Below are 12,179 nucleotides of genomic sequence, written 5' to 3' on the forward strand. Positions count from 1 at the left end.
CACTGCCTCAGTTTATTCTTTTATGTTCAGAGATGCACAACATACACAAGGATTGTTGGCAACCTTCAAATAAAACGGTGAAAAGATACACAAAGCCTTAGCTATGTCTCATTTAGGTAACAAGTAGAATCTTTTAGTTGAAGGATAAGATAACTTACTCTAATTGGCATGGTAAATTAGTAACTAACAACATTTTGATGCAGCCACCACAATTTCTACCAAACAATAGAAACTGGCATCCACAGGACCATCTTGGGGCACTTACCCACAACGACACTGATGAGGATAGGGTACCTTTGGCTTAAGCTCCACAGGCTCCAAGAGCAAAGACTTCTTTACAACACAGAGCCCCACCAACTCTTTTATACTTGCTAGCAACACGACCCCAGATGTTCTCAATTTAGGAAAGCGGTATTTTAGTCATGCTTCAGAACCCAGCCACCTAAGGAGGTTTTCAAACCTTGTAATTAGTCCCCACCCTGAGTACACTGCACAACTTAAGTATAATCCATTGCATTTTAAAGGCCTCCCTTTCAGGAAAAAGTAAAGAGGAGGAAAAACTCAAGGTGGTGACAGCTAAGCCTTTATTTAATAAAAGAAAAAGGGAAAAAAGTTAAAATGGCAGTCAATACGTACAGGCAATACTTTACAATTATGGGTGGCAAACAGATCAACTACAAGTGTTTGTGCACCTAAACACCCCAGGGCTGAGGGAGATGTGGGGGAAAAGAAGAAGAGTTTGCAGTCTAACCAAAGGGACATCTGAAGTGAGAAGACTACTGGACAAGCCTGAAGGGCATACAGTGAAAGTAAGGAGAGGGATGAGCTAGTCATACATCACAACGTAGTTTTAACTGTAATGTAGCCCTGCTCCCCGGACAAGATGTGCCCACACAGAGGCACTGCCCATTTCTGAGAAAGCACAAGCATGAGCAGAGTTGGCCTGGTAGAGAAACAGAGGATCACGGGAGCAGGGGACTGGCTAGGAGGTGTGACTGAGAACTTCGAACATCTCACCTTTCTCTTGTCCCTTTGAAAATGCCCCAGCTATTAACACATTATACAGCACGATGAGAAAGGCCCACTGCCACTCTGGATTGATAGACATTCTCTGCAGTGCCCTAGCACAATGTTCAGGGAAGAATAAGTATAAAGAGGTGCCTTAGTAGGATACTTTCAACTATAAACCTTCAACACATGGACTACTGCTTCTAAAGGGGGACCAAAGCACTCAGCCATTGCCTGTTTCTTTTCACCAACTCTAGCTTCATCCACTCATAGCATCTTCCCAAACTATGATCCAAATTCTCTTCAACTTTACTATTCCACATGTGTCCCTGGCCTGGTGTTCATATGTAAAAGAAACCTGTGACTTTGAAACCCTGTTTCACCAGTGGCCGTGTGGAGGTCTTTTTAAGGTAGCTACCCAGTTCTAGAACATAGAATACAGAACAGAAGAAAATCCAATTAGTTACTTTTTTTTTTTTAAAGGAAGCACTCAGCCACCCATCTCATGGGACTACCATGAGGATGACTGAAATAATTAATCATGAAGAACTTTGTGCCCCTGGGAGTAAGAGCACTCTGAGTACAATGCCCATTTATCATCATTAGTGGTAGGATTGATATTTTCCTTGGGATTTCATTAAGAAGATTAAATATACACAGCAGATTCATCATGTATCAACCAATCATGGGACACAAAGTTTGCCATCAAGATGATTTCAACATACTCATTCCTATAGTCATCCTTTCCTATCAGCATCTAGGAAAGTGACAAAACAACCACAGTTCCTCTCAATGGATGGCAATTCCATTACTTCATTTGTTTAGAGTACTATGGCAGAGCACAAAGCAGATGCCAAGCTTTCCAAGTCCTCTTACACTGCAAGACACTGGGAGTTACCCTAGATAATATCAAAAAAGTTAAAGATCTCTACAGATGCCTCTCTCCCTTGTGAAGGCAAGTGCAAAACTTGAACTTTTAGTACATGATATTGTTTTATTAGTTTTTTTTTTTTTTTAGAACTAAGTATGATTTGTTCCAGAAGTGTAAGGAAGGTTTAAATTAAGAAATGATTATAACAAAATACATTACAAACATATATAAAATGAAAAGATATGATTATGTCGAGTGAAGCCAAAAAGGCACTTGATAAAATCCAACACCCAGTTGATTTTGTGGGGGAAAAGTATTCAATAGTAATAGAAGTGTGTATAGCTATGCTCTTTCTATGGCAATATCACAATTTTAGTTGTGTAATATATATTCTAGTGTCTAGTAGAAAAAGTTTTCTACTGTTGTGTCCCTTTTCACCCTCAAATGAACTTTAGAATGTTTTTGTCAAATTACAAGAAAACATATTTAGACATCATAGTGCATCTATGTTTTACTTCTATCCCCTCTGGTATTTAACATTGTTCTAGTCTATAAATCAAGACAAGAAAAAGAAAACAGACAAGTAATTATGAAAAGCAGAAAAAAGAAATGTGTATGTGAAAACAACTGTCTATCTCAAGCAAACAAATATTCCACTAAAGGTTGGGTTCTGTTTACAAATTAAACACATACACAGCTTTCTTACAGAACCAATAAAAACCAGTTAGAAAACTTAATAAAAATACGGCCAGATACCTGACCATTGGCTATTGATGTCACCACTACAACAATGACAAAAAAAAAAAAAAAAAAGCTTTCAAACCCTCATAATTAAAAATAAACTTTTAGAATTTATATAAAGCAAGCTATAAAAATTACTGCTGATGGGGATAAAAAAAAAACCCCACAAAACTTCACCATATTCGTAGGAGGGAAACTGAGATATCATACCATTAAGAGTTTGACATTACCATATTAATATATAATGTTAGTCATTTTCTTTTAACAGTTCTGATAGGGTCTTTCCTGTAATTTGACAAAGTGACTCTAAAGTTCAAAAAAGGAGTGAAAATGGGAGCTGCAGAAGGTTTGCGCCACTAGACTACATTACATCACTAATAGACTACATTACACAACTAATATAGGGGCAAGGCACTTTTTATCCTAAGGAAATAATATATACGCAAAATATTCCTACAATTATATTTTCAATAGTTATTTATAAAACTGGAAATATAACCTAATAACCAAGAACAGATATTAAATGAATTACGGTTACCTTAATATTCTGAAATACAGTGTGGTGATATAGTAAGTACAAAACTACAAGACAGATATAGAGATACTACATAAAAAGAATGCAGTATCTAATTAGGTAGAAACTTTGATCTGAATAGAAAATGTAGAATTTCAAGGCTACAAGAAAAGTTGCAAAGTGTCAAAGGCCCACTCTCACGAATCTCCCAGGGCAGTTCTGATCTGAAGCTCATCTGCAGAGAGGACTGGGCAGACAGACATGCGCTCCAGTTGAAGGACTGAGAAATGTTTTGCTTGCTAGATTTGTTAAGTCCACCCGGTCATGCATTTGATGTGTTCAAGACGATAAGATATATTAAATGTGTAAATATAGTTTAAAAATTAAGGGAACTTATCTAAGTTTATATATGGGTTTTAATGTTTAAGAAAATTTAATCTGTCAAAGATAGGAGCTAAACAGTCATCAATGAAAATGTGTGCCTCCATTTACAAATTGGAATTACAAATAAAAGAGATTCGAGCTTAAAGGCTTAAAGAAAACTACGTCTTGAAACAGAATTTTATTGAATAGAACAGCAGTTGAAACGAACAGCTGATGAGTTTCTTAACAGACTCAAAAGCTTTTCCAGACCTTAAAAAGGAAAACTTAGTTGTCACCACAAAGTCATTAAAAAAATCAAGTTGTAGAATAAAATAGACACAAAATAATACTTCTCAGCAAATGTTACTTATATGCAGGTGCTGTACGGTGTATTATTTAATTAATCCTAATAACAAACTTAGGAAATACTGTTAGCCCAATTTTAAAGAAAGAAGTTGAGATAGTGAGTTGCCCCAGCCTAGCTCTGAATCAGGTATCTGTTCTTAAATAGCACACTACCACCTCTATGGCCATTACACATTAAGAGGTCAGTAATATAGTCAGTGGAAAAGACTGAGACAATAAATTATAAGCTTGTTACTTTTTAAAAGAGACCTGCAAATACATAGGAAAGTCCTCTACAGAGCATTACAGGCAATTTTTAGTCTTTGAAATTTGCAAAAATCAATATAAACTTATGAAAAATTTTAATACATAGTTCACTCCTCTTGTGGGGATAAAAAAAGAAAAGGATCCTGTTACTTTCCCTATTATTCATATCTGCCATTTAATTATAGTAACTCTTACTAATAAACCACCATTAACTTGTAATACAGGTGTATCATTTTATGTTAACAAGATCCAGTTTAGCTAAGAAATCTCATGCCTACAAAGTTTTTCTTAAAGACCAAGACATCTTAGGTTTTACTTATTAACAGTCTCAGAGCTTAACTTGTTTATAAACTCTTCCCACCTAAAAAGGATAGTTGCTGATATGCTTACAGATGTGAGGGTGCTTTGTGAGTGATGGGATTCTATTTCAGAAGCATCCACAAAATTTGTTAAATATTTTGCTTAACAAGTTCTTGAAAACTAAAAAGATCCACTGCTCACTAAAAAATTTCTATGTATTTGTGAAATACTTTCCCAACAAAAGTAACATGAAAAAGAGTCCTTGCCAGATTACAAGTTTTTATGCTGACACTAGGTCCCATATCTTTTTCCATATGCCAGGATTTAATTTAAGGAAATGGGCAGGTTTGTAAGGTATCATGGTGACGCTTTATTCGGAGAATGGCTTAGGAAAAAAAGGTTTTTAATGTAAAAGACACATTTGAGGGCCGGCCCGGTGGCGCACTGCATAGTGCGCCGCTTGGGAAGTGTGGCGGCGCTCCCGTCCGAGGGTTCGGATCCCACATACAGACCGGTTCCCGCTCACTGGCTGAGCGAGGCGCGGGAGCAACACCGAGGGTTGCAATCCCGTTGCCGGTCCCTGGTCCGGTACGGGGGCAACACTGAGGGTTGCAATCTGTTGCCGGACACGGAAAAAGACAAAAGACAAAAAAAAAAAAAAAAAAAAAAAAAAAAAAAAAAAAAAAAAAAAAAAAAAAAAAAAAAAAAGACACATTTGAAAAGTCAGATACCAATGACTACTTCTGAACTTTGCTTGGGTAGAGCATAGACATTTTGATTTCTGGCACTTATTTGCCATTTCATTTTAAGGTAGGTTGGACTACTTTAGTTCTGTGTCCAGTTGTTACAAGAGAAAGATACAGCCTATCAAGAGAGATAGGAAGTAATCAGTGGTTATGTGGGACCACAGGTAGGAATGGGGAGTGGCTGCATATGGGCTGGAAGTTTCTTTTTGGGGCAATGGAAATGTTCTAAAATTAGATAATGATGATGGTTGCACAATTCTGTAAATTTACTAAAAATCATTTAATTTTACCCTTAAAACCAATAAATTTTATGATATTGAGTTATAACTCAAGCTGTTAAAAAAGATATAGCCTGTTGAGACAATTGTTTCTAAAGAACTAGAAAACCAAGGAATATCCCATACTCTGTTATTAACTTCCAGACTCACTTATCCCTTTAAAGTGTTATTCTTACCAGCTGAGCACTTCTTTGGCAGTGGTTCTGAAATAACATACATTTCTAAGTTTTCTACAGACAAGATCAACAAACAGCCAATGAAAAGCAAACTGTTTAACAAAATTTGTGTAAACTGTGCTCCAAAAATAAACTGGTAACTAAACAAGATGAAGTGACAAAAAAACAGATGAATTTTCTAACAGAATTAATCAAAATTTACTATGAGTTAGACTGAAAGGAGAAAAGATGTTGTTTTCATTCTCCCTAAAAAAAAAAAAAAAAAGTTTACTTTAAATGGCAAGGTAGACCATTTAATACTTGTTGAAAGGAATACTTACTTACCCAGAGTAAATATTAGCTGTGCAAATCTGAAAATAAACTGTGGGACTGGGAGTATTTCACAAGAAGGAGTGGTCTGCAGTTTGTGGCATGGCATACTGAGGGCATGGAACAGCGCTCCCCTGTACCAACTGTTTTTGCCTCAACTAAGTTGATACAATAAAGTACTTTCAATAAAATCCAACTTTCAAAACGTTCTATAGGATATTTTAAAATCTGGCTTCTTTTCATAGACGATTTCCTAGCTTTCTACTGGTGTCTGCAGAATTCTGATTATCAGATCTGATTCCAGTGTATTTTGGAAAGAGAAAACTGCAGCCCTGGGGTTGTGGGACTGAAGCTTTCCTTAAAGGGAGGTGGAGTGGTAGGGAAAGACAATTTAACCATCTGTGGTACAATATGGAGCATGTGGTAAGGTGAATGAGTAAACAAATGAATAAATAAATGAGCGAATATATAAACAGGTAGGTAGGGTAGATAGATAGGTAGACAGGTAAATAGAAAGATAGGTTTGCCCAGATCCTGAAGACAGTGACAGCTACGAGACAAGGCTGAAAACTAGAGAATATTTAAAATAGTCCTTTACATTCCCACTCAGATATACTCTAAATCAGAGGTTCTCAAAGTTAAGGGGTGGGAGTGGGGGACACATCACACATTTGAGGAGCTTTTCCCAAATAGTAGCTTATGTTTGCCCCCATCCCCATCCCCCTTTCTCCACCTCCGTTCCGACATTAAGGACTTTTGCAAGGTGGGGTTGGTGAGTCTCTTCCTCCTTTATGTAGATGTTTCCACTGTTTAGTAGAAAGAACTGGGCTGAAATTTTCTACTATCTGCCCCTTTCTGGACTTACTGCTTGTGAAGTATGATACACCCATGACCTCAGAGAATAAGCTGGGCTGAGGGCTTTCCTTGTGTTAAAATGCTTAGTCAATGCTACTTTAGCATATAAACAAAGGAAGTTCCCATAATATAAACAGACGTTTGTACTTCCAATAACCTGAACTATAATTTTATCAATTCACAAAAAACTGCACGGGATAGATATTTGGTCACTGGAATCATTCCATGCAACTGGCATTACCTGTTTCGTGTTTAATGGCCAAACAAAAGCAGTCAGCACTTGTTTAGTATAAACACCCTGAGGGCTTTATCAGAAAGGTTAAATCTAACAGCCTAACTGAACAGGGATAATTATCTGCTTCTACATTCCCAGCTTTCCTTAAATACCCCAAAGATTTATATACCTAGAAACTGATTCCCTTAGGTTTTAATACTTATTACTCTGTAATAGGAGGCTGTGTACATTACCTATTGAAGTGAGAGGTGTCCGAAAACCATTAAAAAAAATCCCACTTAATATTTTTAAAAGGTAGCTGGGTCTGATATCGGAGCTAATGTTTTCTCTTTTAAGAATAGTTGCTGGTCTAAAAGAGAAAAGCAAAAGCTGAGTCTAACAAGCTTAACATTATACTTCTCAAACCATACAAGTTTCTAATTGATAGTAGAGATCTCATTCTCAGTAAGTAAATAGATCACAAAGTCAACAGTATACTTCCTCATCAATGACAAAAAATTCCTTAGATTTGGAAGCATGACCTTATTACAGGAAAACCAGGATAAGAAATGAGAATGGGAAAAAAAAGGAATAGTTCCTTTAAAATAATTTCATAATTCTCTACTTCAATTCAGCTCCTTTATTCCATGCCCTTTAGATTATTTTAGAAATCCACCTATTGATTTCTCCCTCTATGGCAGGGTGAGCAAATAGTGTACATATTTCATACTATTTCAGAATAGTTTCATAGAATAATATAAACAGGCTACTGAAATGAATATTCAAAAATGACTTCTTGAAATACTGCTTGCTATTAATTAGTGCATTGGAAAATTTACGTGAAACTACTTTTAAGCAAGAATCTATAGAAATGAGTTAAATAATCCCACTCTAGTATGGAGGTAAAGGAGGAGAGACAACATTTAACAAGTGCTTGTGGTTAGTATATCTGGTGCTTATAGCAGAGGACACATGCCTAAGAACAGGAAACTGACATAATCCCCAGTGCTACGTACAAGTGACAACTAGACACACTTTAATATAATTTCCCCACAGAAGTCTAAAGTCTAGAATTAGACATATTGATATTTATTTAAAATATAATGGGTTACTGGTTATTATATTTGTGCTTAGTGCTCTGTGCTAAATAAGAAGTTAAAGAGATAGCTTAATAGAGCCTGAGAGATTTAGAGGAGCTTCCTGGTAGTATGAATTAAACACTGAAAAACTGAGAAGGAAGGTTCTAAAATCTGCACGTTCAGCAGGTTAGTCCCATCTGCTCGTTGGGATTTAGTTGTGGTGATGTACAGGCTTTGGTAAAGGGCAATGTTGGGTGAGGAGCATGAAGGCTAGATAGCTCTTGGTGTCTCAAAGCCCTGTGGCTTCAGCCCACCTGGGTTCCTCAAGTTACAGCATGGTTTTCACTGTTTAAAAAAAAAAAAAAAAGGAAAAAACAGGAAATGAGAGAGCCCAGGGAAGATCTAGAAAGGTTTGTAAATCCTACAGTTCTCATTCTCTTATGCCAACCACAAAAAAGTTCCACATATGAAGTAACAAAGAAGGCAGACCACTCATGTACAGTCTATGCTATTTTCAGCTTCCATTAAAAAATGCAGGGCTGTGTATTTTCTAGAGAGTTGCTTTCACATACTGGCTGAATAAAATACTGCTTTCAAGTGGTATGAGACTATAAAAAGCAATACCTTCTCCAAAGCCATTAAGGTCCCTGTATTAGGCTCTAGTTTCTCCTAGAATTTAAACTGCTATGTCGTATTTAAATAAATAATAGTCTCTCAAAAGCACTTATTTGATCAATGCTTCCAATCGGGCTTCAAAGACTACCTTCTGCAAAATATCTAATAATGATGGTTTATGTTCCCCAAATTTGGGTATATGAAGAGGGACCCAGATTCCCAACCCAACTCAACATGTCATTGAAGAAATGGAACACATGATGAAGAGACAGCAAGAGGATAACTTTACTTAAGAGATTAAATTTACCTAAGAGATTAAAATCCTGAATCTAACAGAATGACATTTAAACAATTTTAAGGAATGCAAGTGACTGTTACATTGGCATTTGAAACATACCTATAAAATATTATCTATTGAATTTTCATTTATTCTAATAAAGAAAGTGAACTGTTAAATATGCAAATTTCCAAAATTTTCACTGGAAAGTCCGTTATTAAAAAAAAAAAAAATTACCAGAAGGAAATAAAGAAATTTGGTTTATTCACCATAATATTTATTTTTCACCACCGTATTTAAAACTTGTTTTAGGAAATATCAGTGGCTAAGAATATGAATATTCAGAATGATCGCCAATACACATATGGTCCTCTAGGGGAAAATGAGGTTCTTTAGAAATAAATCTGTGATTTTAGCTCTAGAGCAACTGATCCAGTAACCTTCAGGGAATGAGGCATTTCTCTCTCAAAAGAGGCACAGCAGCTCACTCAAAAGAGTTTTATTTCCATTTGGAACCAACTGCACTGGTTCACAAAGTTGCAAAGCAAAGTTCCTAATATACAAATGTGTCTTTTGTTGCCTCCTCTACTAAATGCTTTCTGTACAGAGCTTGAATTGAACACTGTACCACAAAGCGTAGGTGGCTATTGGTATTATGACTGCAGAGTACATAACATTGATTATGTGATCCCTAGCCAACTGCCCATTTGCAAAATTCTAGAACAGGATACACAGCTTTAATTTTGTCTTTTAGAAATATCAGAACATGAGAAATTTAGTTCAAACATACCCAAGCTCTCCTTGCAGCAGGGAGAAAAAAGAATGATATGAGTTTGGAAAAGAAAAGGGATAGCAGAACAAGGGCAAGAGTTTCTGCAATGAAGGCTTAGAAGGAAAATATGGAAAAGTAAAGACAGACATTGGAACTGCACTAAAGAGTTCTTAGGGGCCCAAAGTAAGACATGTTTAGTAAAAAGCACAGCTTACAGCTTGGGGAGTGCAGAGAGGCACTGGGGGTAAACAGCAAACTTTATTATTAAAACCTGCAGTATTTGGATGGGAACCCAAACTGTGGGTAGGTGCTGTTACACAGCAACATGACATTAAAAGTCTGGGGCTACTTAAACTGAAACATGTCTACCATAGTAATAGTACACACAACATCATTAAAATGAATGTAACATGTGAAAACAGATATTCTATTTAGCAGGAACTATTAGTTATATGTAAATAAACAGATATACATAAATCTAATTATAAATATATAAATTATATATAATATATAAAATATATTATAACTATGATTATTTAATTAAGGCTTTCACTTGGGGCCTTGGCACGCATCTTTTTTTGTACATTTTTCATTCCCATATTCTTCTCAATGAGGGCAGGTGATTTTAGAAATCTAACCCTTTGGGCCGGCCCGGTGGCGCACTGCTACAGTGCGCCGCTTGGGAGCATGGCGGCGCTCCCGCCGAGGGTTCGGATCCCACATACAGACCGGTTCCCGCTCACTGGCTGAGCGAGGTGCAGGTGCGACACTGAGGGTTGCGATCCCGTGGCCGGTCCCGGTCTGGTACGGGCGTGACACTGAGGGTTGCGATCCCGTGGCCGGTCCCGGTCTGGTACGGGCGTGACACTGAGGGTTGCGATCCCGTGGCCGGTCCCGGTCTGGTACGGGCGTGACACTGAGGGTTGCGATCCCGTGGCCGGTCCCGGTCTGGTACGGGCGTGACACTGAGGGTTGCGATCCCGTGGCCGGTCCCGGTCTGGTACGGGCGTGACACTGAGGGTTGCGATCCCGTGGCCGGTCCCGGTCTGGTACGGGCGTGACACTGAGGGTTGCGATCCCGTGGCCGGTCCCGGTCTGGTACGGGCGTGACACTGAGGGTTGCGATCCCGTGGCCGGTCCCGGTCTGGTACGGGCGTGACACTGAGGGTTGCGATCCCGTGGCCGGTCCCGGTCTGGTACGGGCGTGACACTGAGGGTTGCGATCCGTTGCCGGACACGAAAAAAGACAAAAAGGAAAAAAAAAAAAGAAATCTAACCCTTGAAGTCCATCCTCAAATGCCACTGAGAAAACATGGAAAGAAACAAGAGGAATAGAGAATGATTTCTGCTGTGATATCCACAGTTTTGCAGTGAGTGGAGAAACAGAAATAGAGGATACAACTGACATGGCTTTGGTCTCCAGACCAGAACTCATTTCCTTACTTTCTGTTTAGAGCTGGTCTCCCCTACACCTCCTCTGACATATTTAGGCAAGAGTTTGCAACACTACACATCTCCTAGTTACTAATAACAAGAACTTCCTACAGAATGTCTCATTGACAAATTAACACCCAATCTTCTATCCTATTGTAATTCATGGATAAGAAACACTGGAAAGATACTTTAAAACAAAGCCCATTAAAACATAATTTAAGCTACAATCAAAAAGGAACATAAAATTGCATTAAATTGCTAGTAGAATAAATTAGTACAATTCTTTTGCAAATTTTTTTAAACATATGATGAATTTTAAAAATACTCATATTTCTTGATATAGTAACTCTACTACTGAGATTTTTTTTTTAACAAGTCTTATATATAGAAAAAACATTCAGTGAAACATTAAAATGATCTAAACGTCTATAGTTGGAGACTAAAGCATCCAGGAAATGAATTAAACTTGTTTTAAAAACAGAACTGTATTCTTTTCATAAAAGCGTAAATATACATATAAAAAAAGACCAAATTAATCAATACACCAAAGGAATATCAGATGTTAATACTGGTGGGGTCATTTACCAGTAATTTTAATTTCTTTAGTACTTTCTTATTTTCTCCTACAATAAAATCTTTTGCACTAAAAGTATTCACCATGTATCTAAATACAATAGTATTTTCACATAGTTTATGAAAAAATATATTTAAGATGTTAATAAGAAGAAATTGCAGTATAATTTCAGCAATATAAAGATGTATATTACATACACAGAAAAAAGCCTGAAGACAATATACCAAAACTTAACACTGCTCGATAAATGTATGGGTGATTTTTTTTTCTTTTTTTTTTGTCTTTTTTTTTTTTTCGTGTCCGGCAACGGATCGCAACCCTCAGTGTCGCGCCCGCACCGGACCGGGACTGGCAACGGGATCGCAACCCTCGGCGCTGCTCCCACACCTCGCTCAGCCAGTGAGCGGGAACTGGTCTGTATGTGGGATCCGAACCCTCGGC

This window comes from Galeopterus variegatus, unplaced genomic scaffold (assembly GCF_000696425.1).
Source record: "Galeopterus variegatus unplaced genomic scaffold, G_variegatus-3.0.2 Scaffold63, whole genome shotgun sequence".
Taxonomy (NCBI): domain Eukaryota; kingdom Metazoa; phylum Chordata; class Mammalia; order Dermoptera; family Cynocephalidae; genus Galeopterus; species Galeopterus variegatus.